Genomic DNA, 23,700 nt, shown 5'->3' with positions numbered 1-23,700 from the left:
ATTTGGAAAAAAACCCAGAGTATTATCAGTGGGTCTCTACTTCATTGTGCAGAAGTAAACACTTTAAAAAAAACCCTCACGTTATAGATTCTCAGTTAAGTTCCCAATGTAGGTACAAGTAGCGCAGGATCTACTGAATCTGTTAACCTTTAAATATTAACAGAACTGGTGCTGTCAAAGCTTCAAGGATTTTGCTATGCGATCCAATTGGATTAAATTGGATTAATGCTCAGAGAAGTGAATCTGTCACAACTTGTATGAGCCCTTTCAGCCTAAACCCATATGTTCCTGGCGCATCCTTTATAAGCGGAGGTTTCCTTTGAAGGATGAGAAAGAGAACTGAAGAGCAATTTAGGAATCAAGTGAAGCATATGGTGGATTAAAGTTTTCAGGTGTCGTAAGCTTCTTGGGAATGCCAAAAAAGAAAGTGTGAAAAGTTAAATTTACAAGTTTGGACCAGGTGCTGCCATTGCCTTTGGAGTCAGATCTGTGAGGATAAAATGGTGCATCTTGGAACGCAGTGTCTCGCCAGGCTATTTAAACTGCCCTTGCTAGGATGGTATATATATTCTGAACTATGTTTCGTTAAATACCTGCTGGTTATTACAATCAATGCTGCTGGTGGTACAAAATCCCCTAGAATAGCGCTGTGGAACTGACAACTTTGTCAGTGTCTTGTAACTTTGATGAAGCAGATACATTTTGCTGGCTTTGCCTTTCTGCTCTACAGCATCCTAATTCAGTAGGGGGCTGTGTAGTGTCCCCTCCCTCAGGTAACACATTTTACATACTGAAAAATATGGAAACACGTGCAAGGAAGGACCCCATTACAGAGCTAGGCTGTAGGAACATGAAGAAAAACATATTCTTCTTGATCACCTTCATATTCAAAAACTGTGAACCCCATGATATTCCAAAGCAAATAATAAGATCCTCTGAAATAACTGTTGAAAAGGGGGAGGGTATCCTCCACAGGCAGCCCTTGATAATACTGCTTTAGTAATTTGCACCGAGGACAGCAGAAATGAGACATTTGCATTACGTTTCAAAGTGTATAGTATAGTATCCCATGTCCAGTTTGGAGAGATGAAGCAGCCGAACATGTAAGTCCTCGTGCTGAGTAATAATGTATATAGCAAGAAGTTCTGCAGAAAACGGCAAAAGATACTAAACTGATTTAAGAGAGGAGGCAACACAGATAACTAAGTTTAGTGTAGTTAAATTACGGCTTAGGGTTAGAGGAACATTACTCCCCAACAAAAAGATTTGAAAGACTTAAGCACTAAGACTGAAGGAATTACGGAGCCTAATTTATCAGAATGCAATTAAGAATGAAGTAATTCCACTGAGGAAAACTGATATTCATCATCAATGAAAACCTCCTGACCGTGAATGCTGCTGGACCAGAAGTGGAAGGAGCCTGTAACCTCACACTTTTAAACCCAGACTTGACAAAACATTGAATGTTTCAAGAGGAAACCAGCCTGTGCCGATGAGAAGATGAAGTAAGCGTGTTTATACCCTCAGACTCCCAGCTAATTAGCAGGGCCTGAAGAACTTGTATTAGTTCTGCTAGAAAGCATTGAGATGTACTGATCCACTTGAGCGTCTCCTGTAAATGAGGGAAGTTGCTGCAATCTGAGAAAAGCAATTTTTGGCCTTCCAAAATGCGCCTCACATAATCACCTCTTCAGAAGCAGCACCCATTACCCGCAGCGGGGGGTGCAGCTTGATTAGCGGGGCCGGGGGCCACCCCCCTCCGCGCTGAGCTGCCGTGGAGAGAAGAAACAAATTACCTGTTCTCTGAACCATCATTATCCTTTACTTGAGAAACCCACTTCTGCTTCCCTCATCTCCGCATCCACAGGAAGCACCTGTCAAGTTCGTATTTCTTAATTTGGGTCATGAATTTTTATTTCCTAGGGTTTTTGAAGACTCCTATTTTTACCGTTAGCAGGACATCCATCAACGCTGTGTATTTCCAGACAATTTTCCTTTCCACTTCCTGTAAGGGAAAGAAATCATCCTTGCTCCTGCCATTTGAGACTCACGTTCTCCTGCTTCGTTAATTCCATCCTTTCCAATCCATGAAAAGGTTTTTCGTCTTGTCCTTCACCTTGGGGATTCGGCAGTCAGCAGTTTGTGCAGCTCAGCACGCAGGGAGTGGGAAAAGCAATACAGATGAGGGCAGAGCTGCTTCTGCCCGCACAGCGGGATGGACAGCGGCAGGAGCTGTACGGGACATCCCACCGGCACGCAGATGTGGCGGGGTGTTTGGAAGGGGAACGTGAACACGCTGACATCAATGGCAATATTGCTGCCAATAGGAACGACACAATGCCTTCGCGCTCTGCTTCACAAACTCGTTTTAGCATTTCCGATGCTTTTTGAAACGTTTGAAGTTTTTTCAGAAGGAAAACAGGAATGAAAATTAGAAGACAAAATCAGGTTTGTGATTTTATTGTGATGCCTGAAGAAAACTGGATAGCCTGGTTGTGTTTAAGAGACAGACGCTTAAGCAGACTTCTGTTGATTTAAAGAACATGTCTGCACCAGGAGGGACCTGGAACCGTTCTGAGCTTGCCAACAGCCGTATTTGATTGCAGCTGAGCACTGGGCCAGAGGAGCCAGGGCTGCTCGGGCAGGAGTGGGACAACTCTTGTCTTGGGCCAAGGGAAATGCAATAGTTTGTAGCCCTCCGAAGGGATCTTACAGCATTATCACAGAATTAAAGCCTGAACCAGGGACAGCAGAAGCATATTTCATATATATTTACACCGCATCTCACATATAGTTACGAAATATATATTTCATAGCTCTGTCGTGTCATATATATGAAATATAGATTTCATATATTTCATATTTCTGATTGCTCAAAACCTTATTGTTTTGATGTTGCTTTGTTCAAATAATCAAACAATCAAACCGAAGCCTGAAGAATTTGGAATCAAAATTCAGTCACCCAAATCTTGGCCTTGCTTACATAAGCACAAACTTGTCAGGATCAAGTAAGATGCACATTTAAGCCAGCGGTAACTACAGTATTACCCTCTCACAGCCGTACGCCAGAAGACAGCTTTGCTGCTGGTAAATAAGACCTTACGTTAGCAGCTTAGAATTCTGCTGTTCCCTGACTTTTTGCTGAAATTTAGGAAAAGTGATAGTCATACTGTGTAAATCGTGCGTCAAAATTGTGCAAGCAGTTTCATGCTGTATATATTAAATGTCTGCTTCTCTGGAGCCATGATCTCAGCTTGGATCATTAAATAAGGAGTTGGTTTAATAGCAACGAACAAATCACTGTAAACCCTGATGTTGCCAAGATGGCAAATATGCAAGAAACTAGATTTATCAGACCTCGGTTTTACCTTCTAAAAGATCAACCATGAGCACAAATCCTTTTTTCCCCCTTTATAATTAATTCCAAATGTCAATTTGATCTAATATGATTCCAATTGCCAAATTTCTAAAATAGGGTTGCCTTTTTGTTTCTAAATATCAACCAAACAGAATAATGAAAAAATAAATGCCTTGATACAATTAAATGTGATCTGTTTACCAGTGGGACAGTACCACAGCTTCAGAACCACTCCCTGCAGTTTATGTCGCTGGAGTGAGATGCTGACAGGGAGTGTTCTGGCTGGTTTTCTCTAAGAGGGGAAAGCTGCAACATGCTAAGTTTCTACCTTTTACTTCTGGGGTAGAGAGTGGTAGTACAGTATGATGGATAGTTTGGGATTACGGTACATGTATTTAACCTGTGAACTAATATTTGTTCATTGCATTTTATTTCAGAAAGAAGCGAAGGTGTGGGAACTGTAAATAAGGTGATGCTAATAGTTCCAGCCAGCATATGCAGCAGTTGGTGCCATTTCAAGGAACATATTGCTTTTTATCCCTGAGCACTGTGTCTTGTTTTTAAGCAATTTTCTTACTAGCCACACACTGAGGTGATGCTGAGTAATCTGAGGTTATTTGGTTTGTGGTTTTGAGTGACAATTTTTTTCTCTGTGACAGCTGGATGTCTTAGTCTAATGATAGAGGATGCTGTCAAAAGGAATTACAGATGTATAAACTTAACATTTTAAAGTACAAACTATATAGGTGCAATGAATCTTTTCAGCTCTTCAGGTATTATATTGTTCAGGGGAAGGGGCTTGACTTCTTGGTCTTGGCTCAGTTTTCTACAGAAACCTTCTATGCTTCGCAGCTATATGAACAATTATCAGAAACCCCTAAGAAGTTGCTCCAACACTGGCCACACTTTTTCTTGCTTCAGTGGAAAGGTATGGACTTCAAGAGCAAGCTGGCCCAGGTGCCAGATAAAGACCTTCTCCAGGTTGAAGCTGAAATTCAGTAAAGCAAATTTGCACCATCAGGAGCCAAGTTCAGTATAAGTGGGTAACTCAACTTTTTTAGCAGCTGAAGATTCCACCTGACTAACCTATTTATAGCTTTATATTAATTCAGCACCGTTTATTCCAAAGGCTCCATGAAATTTTATAAACGCAGCCAAAGAGGCACCTATGCCTCATGCAGTATTTGATGAGTTGTTTTTCATTAAAGCAGGTGAACAATGAACTGATGCTGGGCTGATCCCTGTACCTGCAGCTCCCTACCTTGGGCAAGGAAGCTGGGCATTAGCAGTGTCTGAGTTGGATGGGAAGCAAATGAGAAACTTAAGAATAGCATAATAATGCAGCTGTGACAGGGCACAGGTTTTGTGCTGAGTGTGCAAGGCCTCGGGGCTGAGGTGAGTCAGGTTTGCTATGCCTGAACTTTTAATGACCTGCCTGCTTTGTTTTTTCATTTTAGCTGCAACAGCAGTTTTTCTTCTGACCAGGTGGCTACGGCTAAATTCTTTTACTTTGTTTATCATTGCCAGGGTACCGCTGTAGTTCTACTCTAACAACATAATGCAGTATAGAGAAATACGGGGCTGGTGTGACGGCTGAGCCCTCGAGAGCATTGGAGCAGAGGAATAGTGGCACGGGGCAAAAAGCGATGGGGCACAGGCTTCACACGGGGGACCCTACAGCAATGAACTCACCCACGGTCAGTTAAAGAAACGCAGAGCTGGAGCTGGACAAAACTGGGTTTAGGGATAAGAAAGACAACAAAGCAAGAGCATCTGGCTTAATTAAACGGTGCCATAGCTAGGTAGTTTGAATGTGATGAGGAGCTGCAGAACAGCGAAGGGGCAGTGTAACGCAGCTTAGCAAACGTTAAAACGAGCCCAAGTGGATCTTAAGAGTGGGGAAGACAAAACTATTAACATGACCTTCAAAGTCCTCCTGGCAAAAGACTCCAGATACTGACGACCTGCTGCAGTAGCCCCACCACTGCCCCCAGAGTGACAGCACCGAGCAGAGACCCCGAGGAGCCGGGGAAAGGGAAACATCAGGAAATAGGGCACAACACAGGAAGAGGAATTTTAAATGTTTTATTATTAGCATTGAAATTATTTGTGCCTAGACAAAGCTGCTTCTTTCTGTAATAATTAGATCTGGGCTGACAGTGGCTCTTGGAACAGACTGCAAGGATTTCAACTGTACTTAAAAAAATTCTTTGCTTTGTGTATAAGGTGTGTTTCCTCTGCCTAGAAACAGATTTTGGGGCATAACAGTAACAAATACATTTTAGAGCTACAGGGGAAAAAAAAACCCAAACAAAAACAAGTTAAAAGATCAAACACACCAGGCAAAGTTCACTCTTCTACTGCCAGGGAGAAGATTCTGACAAAGCAGGGACAGATACTTATATCTTCTGATGAAAAATGTCGCCTATTTTGTTGCTGGTTTTGATCTTGATACCATACCCTCCATGCTGTGGAGAACCTGCTTGTGGGTTTTTCCTGCAGAGGAACAGTAACATTTGATCTGAAATCTGTCTGGAACCAAGACTGAGGATATGCATGAGGCTGTTGGTAAATATAATTCTTCAACATTTAAATGATGCTGAAGCTCCAGTTTGGAGAGTTTAGCCAAGTGCAGCCACATCACCGCTATTAAAGAAACAAGACAACACCTGAGTCCTGCCTCCAACCAAGCATTTTATAACAAAAGCTCTTTTTCTTTGGTTTGAATCTAGACATCTCAAGTCAAACTCTACTCTGCCACTGCCTCCAGGTTTAACCAGAACAAAAAATGACTACTATGACAGTCAGTATGACCAGACTGCAGAAATAGAAACACAGAATTTCATTCGGATGTTCATCATTTTTAATCCAGCAACCAGCAGACATTAAAATTTCATTTTACCGGAACATATTTTTCTTTGGATTGGGTCCCAAATAATTTCATTCCCTTGTTATTACATTGTTTCAGGGACAACATACCCAGACCACAATTATTCTTAAGGGGGTCAGCGTGCATGTGGGAAATAAAGCACTCATCAGTGGGTACCATTCTTAGCATCCATTTGTCTCTTAGTTCCCTGAATCACTGTTATGAAGCATTTCCAGGGAGCTGATACTTGTGTTTTAAACCGTTATGTTTCCTACCATTTATAAGCATGTCTGAGCCAGAAATCATTCAGCGGCTGTTGCTGCTGCATCCTTCAGGGACAAAATGTTCTAGAGAGCTAATGTTGCTCTTTCATTAAGAAACCTATTCAGAACCACAGAGAGTGATTTTGACAGTGCAATTGGTAGTTGCTCTAGGGTAGGAGCTTGACAGGAGTCCTATTTTAAGCTAAATGAATGTATATTGTTTATTTAAAGAAGCAGAATCAGTTACAGATTTTGGTATGCATACATAAGTATATACCTGTGTGTGTCCTGCGCTCTGCCTCTCCAGTTTGTAGCAAATAAGCCTGCCTTGATGAAAAAAATCTGTTGTTTCTTGCCAGCCCAGGCATGAAGAGTATGAAAGGAAAAAGAAAAAGAAAAAGAAAAAGAAAAAGAAAAAGAAAAGAAAAAGAAAAAGAAAAAGAAAAAGAAAAAGAAAAAGAAAAAGAAAAAGAAAAAGAAAAAGAAAAAGAAAAAGAAAAAGAAAAAGAAAAAGAAAAAGAAGGAGAAAAAAAAGAAAAAGAAAAAGAAAAAGAAAAAGGAGAAAAAAAGAAAAAGAAAAAGAAAAAGAAAAAGGAAAAGAAGGAGAAAAAAAAAAGAAAAAGAAATCAAAAGAGATTCCTACAAACCCAAGATCAGCCATTTCACCCCAAGTATCTCATGTTTTTCTAGCATGAACACACTTTGCTTTTTCATGCAGAGTAATAGAATCATAGAACCATTTAGGCTGGGAAAGACCTTTAAGATCATAAAGTCCAACCATTAACCCAGCACTGCCAGGCCCACCACTAAATCACGTCCCTAAGTGCCACATCTATGCGTCTTTTAAATACCTCCAGGGATGGTGACTCAACCATTTCCCTAGGCAGCCTGTGCCAGTGCTTGACAACCCTTTCTGTGAAGAATTTTTTCCTAATATCCAATCTAAACCTTCCCCAGGGCAACCTGAGGCCATCTCCTCTTGTCCTGTTGCTTGTTACTTGGGAGAAGAGACCGACCCCCACCCATCTGTTTCTGTGGCTTTAAGCATGGGTGGAGAGAGAAGGAAATCTAGTGAACAAGGAAGGGTAAAGTGAAGGGCATTAAAGCTCAAAGTGGCAGAATAAATTAACTGCTTGCAAAGATGGACAAGGGTATAGTTTCACATTATTGTTCTTCTGGTGGCAAAGCTGGCTTTAAAAAGTTCATATCCTTAGCTGCAGGGCACCACGTCTTGTCCTTGAAAGATATACATATAAGCAAGAACATTTCACTGATCATTGCAACACAGCCCAAAAAGTTCAACAGCCAAAGGTTATAAACTGCTGCATGGAGGTGGAAACATGAACCAGGGTGGGAATGGGCAGCGAATTTCTATTTGGCCTCATGAAGAAGAATGGGAAAGGGCAGCAATCTCTGGCAAGGAAGGATGCTCACTTGTCTGACCCATGGTCTGGGGAGCTGGAAGAAGCTAGTTTCTGTCCCTGATGCTGCTGCATGACCCATCACCTCTGTTACTATAGCATGAGAGAAATACTACTTAAAGAATGTCTTCTAACGGTGTAGTTATGTCTCATTAATGCAAGTTTAATGGAAGATGGTATAAAAACACAGCATTTTTACTGGTCCCTCTCATCTTTATAAATGCCACTGCACAGGTAATTGCAGACTTTAAAAATTAGGTCTCCTGGTAGTGCTACCAAACACATATGCTCATGTCTGAGCAAAATGTTCTTTGCAAGGGCTTTGGAGATCAAAGACAGTCTGGGCTTGATTGGAAACCAATTATCTACTGCTGTGTGGAACTTTGAAAACTAACAGGATTTTTATTTCCTTTATCCTTTGATCCCTAAAATAAGCAATATAGGAAAAGCAGAACAAAGAACAGATGTACCAAGCAATGAGTGAAAAGGGAAAGCAAGAATGTTCCCATAGGTTAGTTGGATTAGAAATCCCAACAAGCTACAAGCATAAGCAATGTATCTTTCAGCTCAGGGTCTTTTTTACTCAGAAAATCACCTAAACACAGAGTTGCAATATGGATTACCCATGTATGTCCATAGGAAGGATATTTTTTTTGTTCCATATGCAACTGGAATTACAGAATTGCTTGTGCAATTGATGCTACTTAAATTGCCATTTCTCCAGCAGTATGTTGCTGTACCTTTGATCTTACTGCCTAATTTCTTTAGTCTTTCTCCTACTCTTTTCCTTGTTTGGCTTCATATGTCAGGAAGAATCCAACGCCGACAAGCATGCTTTACGTCTCCAGCTCTAACTTGTCATTTCCAGTGCTGTCAGTGGGCCAAGGCAAGCAGCTGCAGATCCATTCACTTCTGTAGCGTTTCACCCACTTCTATGGCCCTGTTACTTTGATTTTCATTTTGCTGTCTGGGGTCAGTCCTTGTACTGAGACAATTAACACTGAGCATCCACAATCTGATAGGGATTTAAAGCAAAGGGTGAGCGGTTGCCACCTGGTGAGAGGAGAAAGGAGGGGGAGGATGAATGAGCTGGACCTTTTCCTTTTTCATCCAGTGCACATTAGTGGATCAATGACTGAAATGGATGAGGGTGCTGCTGAAGTGTCACAGCAGTGTAATGATGTAGCTGCTGTTAATGGCTAGAGCTCCAGCCCGGAAATTATAGTTGAAGAAATGAAAAAAAAAAACCATTTCTGAGGGCTCTGAATTGGTGATTTGAGGATTGTAATTTAGTGCTTGCTTTCATATTTCATAAAATGGCTACTGTGCACGTTTTCAGAAGTTTGCCTGTTAGCTGAGGAAGGAATAAAGTCAGTAAAGTGTGTTTGATCACGATTCTCCTTCCATTCCCTAAGATACGACACGTAATCAGCAATGGTGGCTCTCCTTTAAATCAAGCTCTATTTCATGCTTTTCAGCAGATCTGTTTGCAACAGGCAAATGTACCTTCAGCCCATTGGCCATCCGGATTTAGAGCACATCTACCAAATATTATAGTTTGTATAGCCTGTGAACTCAGCATATTTCAAGATCAAACTCCTATTACTCTAGAAGCACTGGCAAAACCATGGTTATCTTAAGCAGCCTAGATCTAGACACAGTATAAAACCCCACAACTGACCCAAGCAAACCAGAAATCTCACAGCAAATGCACCTCATCTCACACAATTTTTGAAAAGGATAGATCTTCTGTTCTCAGCTCAATCTATGACCTCAGAGAAGCTGTACCCTTCCACCAGCAGTTTGATTGGTATAAGGATCCAACAGGGTTTTTTCCATATTGACTTTCTTTGGGGTCCCCTTCTCCCACGGTAATTAGACAGGTCAGAGGGGGGAGCATGGAGGGAGGGAGCTCAGCTCCCTCCTCACTGAAAGTGATGCAAAGGAACGTCATCTGCTTTGAGCCACTAAAAAGTGGATATACAGAAGTCTATCAGTAAGATGTCTGTAAGAGCACTGTTTCCACTCACAGCTTTCAGGCTAACCTACTTACTGCTGCCTGCTCCGAGGTGTCTCACTCTGTCCCTGCTGTAGCTGCTGCCAAGGCCGTGGCTGCCCTTCCTGCAAGCAGGCAAGGGGAAAGCACCCAGCATGGACTGGGTGTAACACTCGACCAGACCACTTGGCAGTTAATAACTGGTCCTGAGAAGCCTAATAACTGGTCCCACCTAAAATTGACAGTGGTCAGGCCTGCCAAGGCAAGGGGAGATCTGCTGTTCACGTGCTTGCATGACATCGCTGTGGCACCACCAGTCTCTACTCCCAGCCCCTCCTGCCTGGCCAATTAATTCTCCACAGCTCTCTTAGTAGAAGACTCAATGCATGCCAAATTTCTCTAATTTCAGACTCCTAACTTTTTTTCTGTGCTTCCTAAATAGTGGAGGCTGTCTGATAGGGCAGCTTGAGGTGAGCGAGGAGACCACGAGGTAAACAACAATGGACGATTGGGCATAAATATTTCAGAAAAATGCGTCGGCGTAAAAGGCTTAGCTGCAGCTATTCCTCCTGAGGGGTCAGGCTGCAAAAACCTCTTCCTCACTCCCCCACGCCTGCTTCCCTGGCTCTCAGGTGTGGACACATCCAAGAGCGTAATAAATTTCAGGGCTGGGGGATGCAGGAGAGCAAGTATTTACTTTGCACTAGTAAAACAGTTCTTATAATTCTGCCTTGTCACTGGCTAATTAAACCTTACACAGCCAGTTCATCATCAGTCAAAGCCTGCAGACCCTGTTCATTGCCAGGCAGTTTTGCAGCCGTTAAAGCCAGCCCGATGTATATCTGACTGTTTTATTGTAATTGAACCGGTTTGTGTGAGCCACGTTCTGCATGGCCGCACGGATACTCGCCAGCAGTGGTTTATAATGGTAATTGGCGCATCAGCAGTTTGACCCTTTTCTAACAGACTATTTCATAGAAGACGCTTCACTGCAACTGGTATTTATCTCAAAATGTGCATTATAGAAAAAAATCTGTAACGCTCTACCCTAATGATCCAAAACACAGATTCAGTGTACCCTGGGGATTTCTGCTGTGCTGGTTCAAGAGGTTGCTCTCCCCTCCACTCCCACCCCAGCTTATCTGTCCCCAGAGCAGTGGCAGCAGCAGGAGATGATGCATTCGCTCCTCACCTACCCCAGTTCCCAGGCCGGCTACTGCCCTAAATAGATCTGGCATTTCTTGTGGAACTGTAGCACGACCGCGCTGCACTGCAGGACGGACATCTTGAGCTTTCAGCTTTGCCGAGGAGGTGGGAACGTCTTTGCTCTGCTGGATTTTAATGGGAGCTGGAATCTGAGTCCTCCTCTTAAGCAGCCTGTTAGTGCAAAATATTGTGTTTGTAAAGATTGGTAAAGAACTTGTGAAATTACTGAAGACTGTGGGCTGTACCATGAGGCTATGAAAATCACACAGGGCCCAAACATCTTTATGTTCTTTAAAGATCTTTAAAGTATCTTTAAACCACTCAAGCTGTGCGAGTCAGGGTACATGCCAGCTAGGGAACTCTTTCTACGGGTGGATTCAAACAGTGGGACTGCCCTGTAAACAAGAAGGTTGTTCACAGTCCAACCTAACTTAATCTAACATCTATGTTTTCTAAATGTGCAGCAATCAGTTGCCTAGAGAAAAGGAAATGGACCAAAATCTCCAGTTCTGGGTTCACTCGAGGGCTCACAGGTTCCTCTTGTGACCTTGAGAGCTCAGCCAGCCTTGCAGCCATGAGGCAAAAAATCTTCATTGTGTCCCTGGAAGGAAAAATGCTCTCAGAGTCTCAAGGTTCAGAGATTTTACTGGTGGGGCGTGGGGCATCTTAGGAAAGCTAGGTAGTATATTTAGACTTTAGGGATCAGGAAACATCTGGCTCTTTGATGTTATGCAGATGGTATGACCAAAATTTGAGTTCATACACGATCAGCTAAAGAAGCTACTGCCCTTCCCTCAAAGAGCTTGGTTTCACTGATTGACCAGCGTCTCCAAGCTGGGTCTGATATTGAACACTACTAACCCCTGCCTTGGGTTAAATGGTTTCTTTAACCACTGTATGGAGGAAAACCCTGGTTAGATTGCCTGCTCATTGATAATTTTTCCTTCTGGTTCCGACTATGCAGAATGATACTGCTAAAGAGGACATTAGAAAGTCAGTCAAACATTGCCAAAGGTACAATAAAACCCTATTCTAAAAATCTTTCTTTCCTTATTTCTATTTCTTATTCTGTCAGTCTGTCTCTATAAACTCGCTTGACTATATTTACATTCAAGAAATATGATCAACATAATTTTAAACTCCTTTGTGGGAGTTTTTTAGTTTCTTTACTTGATGCATTTTGAGAAAATATAGCCAAAATATAGATTTTCCTTGTCAGGCCCACTGCTTGGAGATAAATTATTAATCTTTGTTTTTTACATGTAATTTATTAATTTTTAATACATTACTGGACAATTATTGATTCTTCTTTTGGCCTTTTCCACTTAGCATGGGAAGGAAAAATAAAGCTTAGCATATTAAAAAAGACTCAACAAAATGTTCCTTCTGACACTGTATAACTCTCAAGGTTGGTTTCATTTCACATAGAAAAGAAATCTAATATGTATTATTTGAAACTGTAAGGGGAAAAGCTAAGAACCAGCGTAGTGGCCCCAGCTTCTTTGTACTCTAAAGGTCAGCTGTGAGGACGTGACACAGTGTTAAATTACCAGTGCAAAAAGAAGCTGAAAGAGAAAGTATCGAAATAAGAAAGAAAGAAAGAAAACAAGCAAAAAAGAAAGAAAGAAAAGACTTGAAGAATTCCAGGTCACTATATTGTATTTCTCAGAACATCCAATTTCTCTGTAAATATTGCTTAATTAAATGTACTTAGATTGACAGCAATATTTAACTCCAATTGCATTAGAACTGAATCACTACCTGCAATATTAATTCCAGAGACCACAGCAGAAGCAAACTAGGAGTAGGTCTAAATTTACATCCTGATCAAGAATTTACAGTGCAGGTCCAAAAGCAACGAGTCAAAGGACAATATTAATTTATTACAAGGTCATACAGACCTCTACCTCCTTGATTCATGTTCTCCACTCCCAGCTTTACAGAAGACCTCTGTAAAGGCCAACTGCCTAGTCTGAATGTCATGAAGAAGAATGAAGCAAATATGGTGACCCCTTCAAATTTTAGCTTCCTACAGAAATCTGGTACTACATCAAACAGATATCTATCTGCGATGCTGCAGGAAGGGAAAGGCATTTTGGTGCACGGAGCAGTGGCTGAATGGAAAATCTGACATGATTACAAAAAATGGACTTATGATCTGTAGCAACTGAAGGTCTGTCAATCAGACAACATGTCAGACTGCTAAAGTAGATGGACTTGTTTATCACTGCAATTACGTGGTCTTACAATGATATACATGTCTTACTCTGTGCCAGGAACTGCTCCGCAGAAACCCAGTAAATTTAATTACGAGAGGAGGAAAAAAAAAATCCTGTTTCATGATCTATCCACCCCTGAAATGATTACTCGGGGGAAATTCCCACTGAAGCCAAGCAGATGGTTCCTACCTTGTTGTACGCCCAGCTTATTTTCTTTTAAGCTATGAAGTGGTTTACAATGCCATTTTTCTCTGGAGCTGCCTTGCATTTGGCAGACTTCGGACTGTATGTGAATTCCTTTTTATTGTATATGTGAATGAACTGCCTGGTTTCTTTTTCACCCCAAATAACAACCCCCACTTTGGATTCATATAAATAAGGACACGAATCAGACAAGTATCTAGTCCAAACATGCTTTCAACAAGATGACTCCCATTGACTTTGTTACAAGGGAATCAATAATCAGACTTAATGTCACTGAGCCACGTCTTCTCTGGTACATTTCCAGAAACATCCCTTATTGTCCTCTTAAAAACTTGTCTAGGGACGAGCACTGTGTATTTCTGCTTCTAAGCAATCCCTTCCTCCCTTTTTGCAGATACGTAAGTTTGCAGCAAACTTGAACAGATGTTAGTTTGACAAGGGAGCTGCCTACTTTCTCTGTGCCGGCTGGTAACCTACATTAGTCCCGAGGGCAGGATGAAAGATGCCTGTGATACTCTCCAAGGCAAACTTTGTCCTTGTGTCAGAAGCCAGCTCAAGCTTTATGCACTGTTCAAGGGATTTATCCAGGACAGAGGTGTGGTATTGGATTGTTCTCAGCAGAAAGATAAATTTCTAATATTTCTCCTTTCTTCTCAAAAAAAATTCCAGGCTAGCAGGGCTCTGAGAAGAAATAACATACAGGCTTTGGAAAACTGATGAACACTGATGGTATCTTTCAAGAAACTTTTCTTTAAGTCAAATCTTTGCAAAACTGAAAGTGCCCAGATTAAAGGCTAAACCTAAATTGGCAGGTGCCTGGTCAGGGAATGGTATATACTTTATCTGATTTGAGACTATGTAGCTCCAAGGAGTTCTTTAAAGAGAGATAAATCATTAATCCCCACAATCAGTTCAGAACAGCCAGAAAAGCAGATAAAGTTCCTCTGTCTTTGTGCCACATGTACCTCCGGGCATCTTCTAACAGATTTCTCTGCAGTTTGAATTCAGCTCTCTACTTCAGAGTCAGAGACACAGAGGGAAGCTATGTTTGAAAGCAAAGAAAATAGCTGAAATCTCTCATGACTTATAACTTAAAATAGACATTGTTGGGAGGAAAAAAAAAGTTATTTGCAAGCATTATGGCATATTTTTTCTGTGATATCCATTAAAAGCATATACAATACCTGGATGATTTAAACTGTGACCATTATATATTGTAACCTACTTTTTCCCCAGAGTGAATGCCTGAATTTGAATCTTCCATTTATCGCTAAGTGCACTTCTGGGAAGGGTAAATAGAACAACAAAGGCCTGGATCAGCGGGCAAGAAGCACACAGCAATCAAAACCAGAAAGCAGAAAAGTGGCTTTAAGTATCTTCTTTGCTCCCTGGGCCTGGACTGGCTGTACAAGGCTGGCCCCAGTGGAAACGAGAAGACCCCACAGCTTGCTTACTCCTCTGATAGTTTGCTTCAATCTCTCATTTTTTACTGTGGAATAAAGAACCTCTCCGCAGGCTTTAGGAACAAAAACATTTACCCAGAAATGGCTCCAGTGCAGTGATTTGTGCAATGCAGTGATCTGCCACACAGTGTCTTTGATGCAGAATTACTGTGATGATCAAAGCGAGTTTAATCAGCTCAGTGGTTTGTAAGTGTTTGCAACCCCTCCTGCCTGCCTGTAATGGCCAGGATGTCTCCTTCACTTTGGACAGTGATGGTGCAGGGAAAACCAGTAACAGCTCTGTGGCCAGCCTTCCTTCCCCCAGGCATGTTTTCACCCTCATCCTTCAATGGGAGGACAGATGGAAATATGAATCAGGAGTGGGAGACACTGCCAACTCTACCCATCGAGGGAAGGGCTTCTAAGGGAAGGTCATCCTTTCTGTCTGTGCCCTGCCCCATGAAACCTCTGAAACAAGCTCAGAAGATTTTCAGAAGCATTTAGGAGCATATGCCTATGAACTGAAGCTTGGTCTACCAGCATCATACAAAGCTGTTCCTTCAGCTGCTGACCCGGAGCACAAAGCACAGCTGATTTTGGAGACACAATGGTGATTCTCTGACACATAGGCACCTTCCTGTGAGCATCTGGTCTGACTCCATGGTTGTTTTATGCTGGTTGGGCAACACAAAGCTTTCTGGGGAAAAGCAAGTGTAGTGTGTTGATGTATCTCACAAAACCTGAAGTTTTCAGTGTGTAAAGAGTTGGACTTTGAAGCTAAATCTGGATGAATGCTTCTGAAGGGGAAAGTAGGCCCTCTTTTAGTTGTCTGAACCATTAAGCTGTATTTAAAAGAATGAGGGAAAAGTCTCACAAGACTTATTCAATACAAGTGCTATTCTAGGTTTCACTCCTCCCCCAGCTGGTATTTCTTGCTCTCCAAAGCCCAGGCAAAATCAGAGGAATTATTTAATGGGATTTATCTGAAAGAGGAATCCTTAAACTCTGCTATGGCACAAGGACAGTGGGTAGCTGGGGCAGCTGCGTGGCTGGTACCTGCTCAGGAGTGAGCGAAGACCAGAGAGGTTGTTATTCCATAAATCTGCCTCTGCCACATCCAAGACAAATCTGATTTAAGCTGTATTTTCGAGGATTTAAGTGGAGAAAAGCCTTGCCCTTGTTTTCTGCACAAGAGGTAAACTTCCAGCAGCTGGATCTGCTGGCCATGGAGCAGTTACAATAACTATTCCACTACTGGTGAAAAAAAAACTTATTGACTATCAAATCACAGATTTCTTTTAGAGTCACTCTCTCCTATTGCCAGGATTGAATGGGTAGGTCCCCGTATTAACTTTCTGAGTCGCCGTCATTTACAGCAGTTCATCTCTTCCAGCTCTTTTTCCCTTAAGCTTTTTTGGATTGAAGCAGCTATAAGCTCCTTGCAGTTCATTCACTGGGGCCCTCAGTTTGGCCAGGTATCAGACTGACGGCAGGACAGCCACGGCCATGGGAATTTTTTAAGGACGTTTAGTTCCTGCCATCTGTCTGTTGGCTCAACTCTAAGAAATTTAGATTGTGTTGCCTTCCCAAAATTGTTTTTTTCCCCCCATGGACTGCTGTCAGGATATGCAATCTGTCTCTATAAGCGTTCCAGTGAAACAGCACTCGAGATGCAACAAAATGCCTCCGACTCTTACATGTGTTACTTTATTTCTTAGTAACAGGTAGGTGATGATAATGACACATTACCACACATGTCACCTGAAAGGCAATTAGTACAAAGAGGTTCCAAACTTTTAATGGGGACTTACTGTATTTTAGGAACAGAGTAACAACATTTTCTATGCTATTTCTTCATTTTGGCCTTTCAGACCAGGTGGTTTCATCAAGCTGAAGTGTGGGAAGTGGGAACTGACCAAATTTTGTGCTGCCGCTCACCTGGACTGGGGCTTTCCACAGTGGGGCCATTTCACTCAGCGGTGCAGGCAAGGAGGAAAAGGTGGGGGAGCTGCACTGCTTCTGGGTTCCTCTAGCTTGTGTGTAACGTAGTTACACCCCACTTTATTTTTCATATTTATTTTCCCCTGAGATGTTTTGGAAGGAGGTGGTATTTCACTGATGCTCTGGTACCCCTCCCCTTAAGTCTGTTGTTGCCCCATGCTGTTGGACAGCCAGCTAGTCTGTAACAACACTTAGAGATAAACTTCACAGCCAGCACCCTAGGTGCTTGATCCATTTTGATGCTGGGCATATGTACATATTCCACTAAAGATTTAAACTCAGAAGTGGTTTATGAACCATTCTCATGAGGAAAGCAAATCTCTGCTAGGGGACTGGATCAAAAGACACAAGTCTCCTTAAGTGAGCTGTTCTTATAAATTCCTGCTTTTGTGAAACTTGGGATACATCTGAACTGAGCTATATTTTCTCGTCCTGTTTTCAGATATGACTTCTAAGAATGGGACGTTCCCAGCAATGAATCTGAAGGTATGACAGATTCCATCTGCTTTGGTAAATAGATTATGAGCCCACCAACATTTAGGATACGATTTTAGACTGCTTGGGGGCCCACCAAGGCTTAGATTAGACCTTTTACCTTACAAGGTTTATTTACTTTGAAGATCCTAAAAATATTACCTTGGTAGTGTGTTTCTGGATATAACCCAGAGGAAAGAGACATTTAGTTTATAGAATGAAACCATAAAAATCTAAAAATGTGGGAGTGCAGCTGGTTAATATCTGTGGTTTTGTCTAACTGACAGCTTTAAAATGTTTTAGCTAGAAAATATCATCACTACCTTAACAGAACAGATCTTCCCAGTCTTACTTGATTGCAGGGCTAGCATTTTGTATATACAGCTGAAGTCCAACTAAATGATTTTTGGTTTTAGCTGACTGCAGTAATTCTGCAGAGAATTATGATAAATCTGCAACAGATAAAAACTGGATGTTTTCAGTTTCAATAAAAATTAGTTATTTTATAGTAGGAGTAACAACAAAGAGGCACGAATTAGACAATGCAAGATTTAGATAAATTTCGGGTTACAACAGCTCTCTTGCCCTTAGCCAGTACAATGAATAATTTAAAACCAAATTTAGGGGCACTCGAGGACTTAAGTATTGCGTTATCTAATTTCTGTTGTTACTCTGAAGTGTAAGCAGCAAGCTTATTAAATATGAATGGAGTAATCAGACAAATTCTATGACTGTGTGCGTGAGCTTCTCATTAATGTTTCACAAAGAAGCATCAAGAAAGACTAAATAGACTGCACTGGATTTAAAAGTAACAAATATACTCCAGAAACAAAGTAACTTAATGCCCTTCCTGTGAACAAAAGGGCTTAAACCAAAAGGATACTCAAGCAGAGCATCCATACCGAAGCAGTAACTCAAGTAGATCTCTTTTGCACATCTCTGGTCACCTCTTGATTATCATTTGCCAAAATATCATTGCCACAGTACATCCATTTAGTGCCTCTTTTCAATGCTGCATTTATGCACTGATAGTCTCAGCCACCAAAGCCTACCACGATTTTATTACAGCATAGGACGATTGCTGTAAACTGGCTTCTTAGTAGGACAGAGAACGTACCTTCAAGCCAAGTTACCAATTAGGGCATGATTTTGAGCATCCTTTACCTCTCACTGACTTCATCAGATAGCACTCCTGGGATCAAGCTCTTCAGATGTGTAAGTGAACACTGCTTCAAAGTGAACTGAGCTGAAAGAAAAAAATACTTTGGCCTTTTTTCAGCTTTCCAGGAAGGAGTTTTTAACATCTAACAGAGGAAAACCTCCTTTATTTTAGTTTATTTATTTTTCACGTTTGAGATTGGATGCACTGATGCTCCTTTCAGAAGTGGAATGTGAACCAGGATACCATGAATAGCTCTTTCCCCCATCAAACAGTTTAAACAGGGGCTCAAATGAAATGAAATCAGTTTAAAGTGGAAAAAAACAGACTGACTTTCTAAATGATATTGAATTTATAGTTCTAGCATATAGCCTTTTTTCTAAGCATAATATGTATATATTATATAAATGAACTTGTCATTATCATTTCCCCATGGTGATTACTACAAAGAACAAACTTTCTTTTTGTCCATCTGTCTAAACAATATCCTTACAAATCCTGCAAGATAAAACAGCCAATGAAAAAATTAAACAAATACATGAAAATCTGGAAGAAATGTAAAAAAACCCTGGTAAATACTCAACTACATTTTAATTTCTTATTTCAAAGAAAAGTATAGCACTTCAGATGTGACATGTGAAAATGTAGTCTCATCTTAGGGTTGCTCATTGTCCGTGATTAAGATATGGGATGGGATAACCCAGATGGAGTGAAATATTGATCTACGTATGTAGGCTGGTAAAAATGTTTGTTACTTTGTTCACACAGATGTGGTAAATATGGAACGTCGTTTTAATGATCGCAACCCTGAATAAAAAAGCAGAACACTCATCATCTTTTTGATCTCCTTATTTTCAACAAGGCATCTGTAAAATCAACGTCTGTCTTCTCTTTGTGATTTTAAGTCCAACTTTATAAAAATAAAAAGCAGACATTATCAATTTAATCTTACAGTTGGCAATTAGCATCTTTACAGACTCCAAAGCCTAAACAATTGAAAGTTGAATAATTTATGGCAAATGGAACAATTTCTGTCAACAGTATTATAATGTGCATTAGAAATATACTTCACTGCCTGGAGCTCCCTGATTATTGATTCTGGAGTTCTCATTAGTGATGCAATTGGCAGCCCCCACCCACGGGCAATGGCAACTTTTGTTTGTCTGCACTTCTGAATTAATTGGAATTAATCCGTGGTTACTTGTGCTTATTATTTAGGGCAAGATTCTGCCAATAGAAGAGGATGAAGAAGGTGTGCCATGGTTGCTGTCATGCCAGCAGGTTATCTTCTAGGCAAAACCAGCCAGAATGGCCACTGACTTCTTTGGCCAGGGAACACAGCCAACACCTCCTTGGTTCCTGTTTCATTCTTGGGACAATGGACAGCAAATCCACAGCGTTGACCTTATCATAGGTAATTGTTTGGGATGGTGATGTCTAGAAGCATCTCACAGCAAAGGTGTTAAGCTAGGCAGACATCAAGGAGCAGTTGCAAGGTGTGAATATTCAGGTAAAAGATGAATATATATAGAGTGTGTGTTTCTTTGAAAGAGTTAGAGCCAAAAGGATCAAATCTTTGTAGTGAAGAAAAGAAGGTGGCTTAGAGAAAACTGTCAGGTTAAAGTTAGGTTGAGAAAGGCCAGGTTCAGCCAGTGTGTAGGATGGCTTTTGTGGGGATGCATCCAGTAAGAGGAAAGATTTTGTAGATCAAGGTCTTGTCTGGGGAGAGGTCATCTACCTATGTTCCCACTATTCGTGGCAGGAAAAATCTGAGATGCTTAGCCATTGCCCTTTCTAGGGTTTCTGGACAGCCCTTCTTCAGTGTGAGGGGAGATATTTCTTTCTTCTTATGAGCATATTCTTATAAGACAAGAGCTTGTAAGGAATTGCTACATTTTGGGCTGTAACTCCAAGATCGTAATGTGAACTTTCATCTCTGTGCTTCTTCTGCCTTTTGCAGAAATGCTTTTCAGCTGGCTGTTTACTTTCTTGCTGTGAGTCACCCAGTGTGGGCTGTTCTTGGGAAGAGTATGAAGACTTGTCAGACTGGGAGGAAAGACTAATAAGCAAATAATGATGTGTGCTATCCTACTTCTGCAGAGAATTATTATTTCCCTAATAACATAACTTGTGTGCTTGTCCTGTAGACCCCCAAAAGCATCCACAACATGGAGGATACAGGGAGAAAGAGAACAGCTATCAGGCAGCTTCACTTGCAATACGTGAAGTGTCAGGCCATCAGGAAAGTATGGTGAGGGCCTGAAGCACCTGCTACCATCTATACTCAGCTCTGCTAATGATGCTATCTGATCTCACTGGTGCAGAAAGAGGCTCTACAGCTGTGCCCGGGAGGTCAAGGGTTGCACCTCATAAAGAGACCAAAAAAATAAATCAGGTGCTAAGAATTTTGGGAAAGAACAGAAAGCACAAGAGAAGGTCTTGTCATGCCATGCTATAAAACCATAGCATGGCCCTATTTTAATTTCTTAGTAAAATACTGGTCACCCCATACCAGGAAGGATGTTGTAAAATCTAAAAATAGATGGAGAAGATGGTTACAATCATAATGAAGATTATAGCCAACAAATAGCCTCTGTCCAAGGGTGACTAAATAGAAAGCTGCAGAAAGACTTAATAGGATTCTTCACGTTGAGAAGAGATAGACGGGGGAGAGCAAGGTATGATTTAAGGCCCTTCAAATCTTGAGAGAGATGGAGGAAATAAATGACTGAATTTTCCATTTTTCATTGTACTAGAGTCAGGAGATACCTAGTACTAGTCAACGTAGCTCAAAATAAATGATAAAATAAGCAGGAGTCCTTCATACAACCTCCATCTAACTTGAGAAGGTCATTGCCAGAGCAATTAGGCAGATTAGACAACAGCAGGAGGATCCACTGATAATGGTTAAGTCTAAAGGTCCACATTGAAGCTTTGGCTAAAAATACCTCCGACTGCTGACAACAAGAAGCTGGGAGGGTATGTAAGGGGAAAAACTCCTTGCACCCTTCCTTGTTATGTTTTCCTTAAGCATTTGCTACAGGCTTCCAGTAGCAGGCCGGGGATCTGAGCTGCCTCAGTTGTTTGTGCAGAGGAGATGGCTCTGCCACTGCTGCAGTTACACACATTGAATCTTGAAGTGCAGGAGCATTTCGGAAGAGAAGCTCTTCACTCACAACACATGGGGGCTTCACAGGCTTTAGCCTTCTTGTGCCAAGAAAACTGCACAATATTCAACTTTGGCATGAGTTTAATGCTAGATGTTGAAGGTGGCTTTTTTCTGGAGGTACAATCTCTTCCTTCACTCAAATGAAAAGTTGAGGAAAGGAGGTAATTTGAGAAGCTCAGGTATTCTCTTTTTTGCATATCCATCACAAATAGTTAATCAGCCTATATGTGCACTTACCAGATGAGAATGAGTTGCCAAAGGGCTGATTATTAACACATTTATCTGAATGCTGAACTTGTACCAAGTCAGTTGAGAAAACAGGTACAGATCTGAATGACTAGTGAAGCTACAGATCTATTTTTTTTTCTGTCTCCCAGTATCTCCAAGATTTAATGTTTTTCAAGAAAACATAGTCCAGTTCAACTTGTATTGCTGAATTCATTTTCTAGCTGTGGCATTTAGCAGCTTCTCAGATTTAATAGTGTCCAGGTCCTTTTAACCTTACTTTCTGAATTTACAGAGAGGCAGGTTGGGCTTGAATTGTCCATATAAACAATTCCTCATATGATGCCTTCTTCCATATGCACATCTGGCGAGTTCTGCATTGTTCCTAATTAGGATGCAGCTTCTTGGAAAATTAGTTCTTTGACAGAAACTGTAACAAGAAACTGCAAATTTAAACAAGAACTGAGAATCCCACAGAGACATTTATTAGCAATAAAATCAAAGATCTGCAAAATGTATTTTGTTTTTCTTGCCCTCAGCATCACTGAATCTTCTGATCCCAGACGATGCTTAGTCCTCTATCATTACAGACAGACCTGGGCATGTATCAGAGATTAAAAGTAACTTTCCAGTTCTATGAGGGTCCATAAGGAGCAACTGAAATGATATCTGTATGATATTTCTCAATAGCTCTACACCATTTGTGTCTTACCAGTGGTCGGGAAAAATTGCAGTTCTCTTGTTCAGCTAACTGTCAGAACTGGATTTCACATAAAGAAGAAACAGCTAAAAACATTTGGATCCTACTATATTCTGTCTGGTTAAGTTCAAATTGACACTATAAATCAGCATTAAATCAGCTAACCAAAATTTCTTCTTGTCTAAACTATTCCAAATTAAAAATAATATCTCTAATACCAGAGAAGCCAAAATAAAAGTCTAAGAAATATATTCCTAAAAGTAAACAAAAGCCTGGAGTTCAAATCCAAATTGGTTTAAACAGTAACTATCGATCTTGTTATGAACGAAACCCAAAAATCTGCTCAAGAAATACTTGCAGTTTAGGAGCCTTTTCTTCTAAATGAAATTTTCAAAATTGCTGCAGTACAACAAGATACTGAAGAAACTACTTTTGTTCAGAAGAACCACTCATGCATGATGAATTATTCACTTCATGCCCATCTGAATGGGACCAAATGAACTAACAAGTTGAAGAGTTATTTATCTGTGCCTTACTATGGAGATGGAACAGTTAGAGGAAAAAAAATCTATGTATTTCAGGCTTTGATAGTTCCTATTACAGATGAAATTCAACTAGCTGACAAGGAACTGTTTACATGACTATGACCTAAACTTTCAAAAGGCTGCATTTCTTTGGTTTTACAGGAAGATCATGAGCCGTGGTTGACCTTTTTGCAATTATTTGCTCTGATTTGGATACAGACGATAAAGCCACAAAATGGACACAAATACAGTAGCCTGTTGCTACTGAATCTACTTTAAAAGCTGTAATGCAGCATCATTTTCTTCTGCATTGTGGTCTGTGAGCATTACCTCAACAAAGCCAGTCTGAAAGCACACAAAAAAGTGAGCATCTTTCTGGAGAAGGTGGAAGGAAATGTTGCAACTCTGTTCTGCACAAGCAAGTAACAGATTTGTCTTCTGCAATAGTATTCATCTGCTGTTTCCACGTA

This window comes from Falco biarmicus, chromosome 9 (assembly GCF_023638135.1).
Source record: "Falco biarmicus isolate bFalBia1 chromosome 9, bFalBia1.pri, whole genome shotgun sequence".
Classification (NCBI taxonomy): Eukaryota; Metazoa; Chordata; class Aves; order Falconiformes; family Falconidae; genus Falco; species Falco biarmicus.
The sequence above is the reverse complement of the archived record's forward strand: the minus strand, read 5'-3'. Positions refer to the sequence as shown.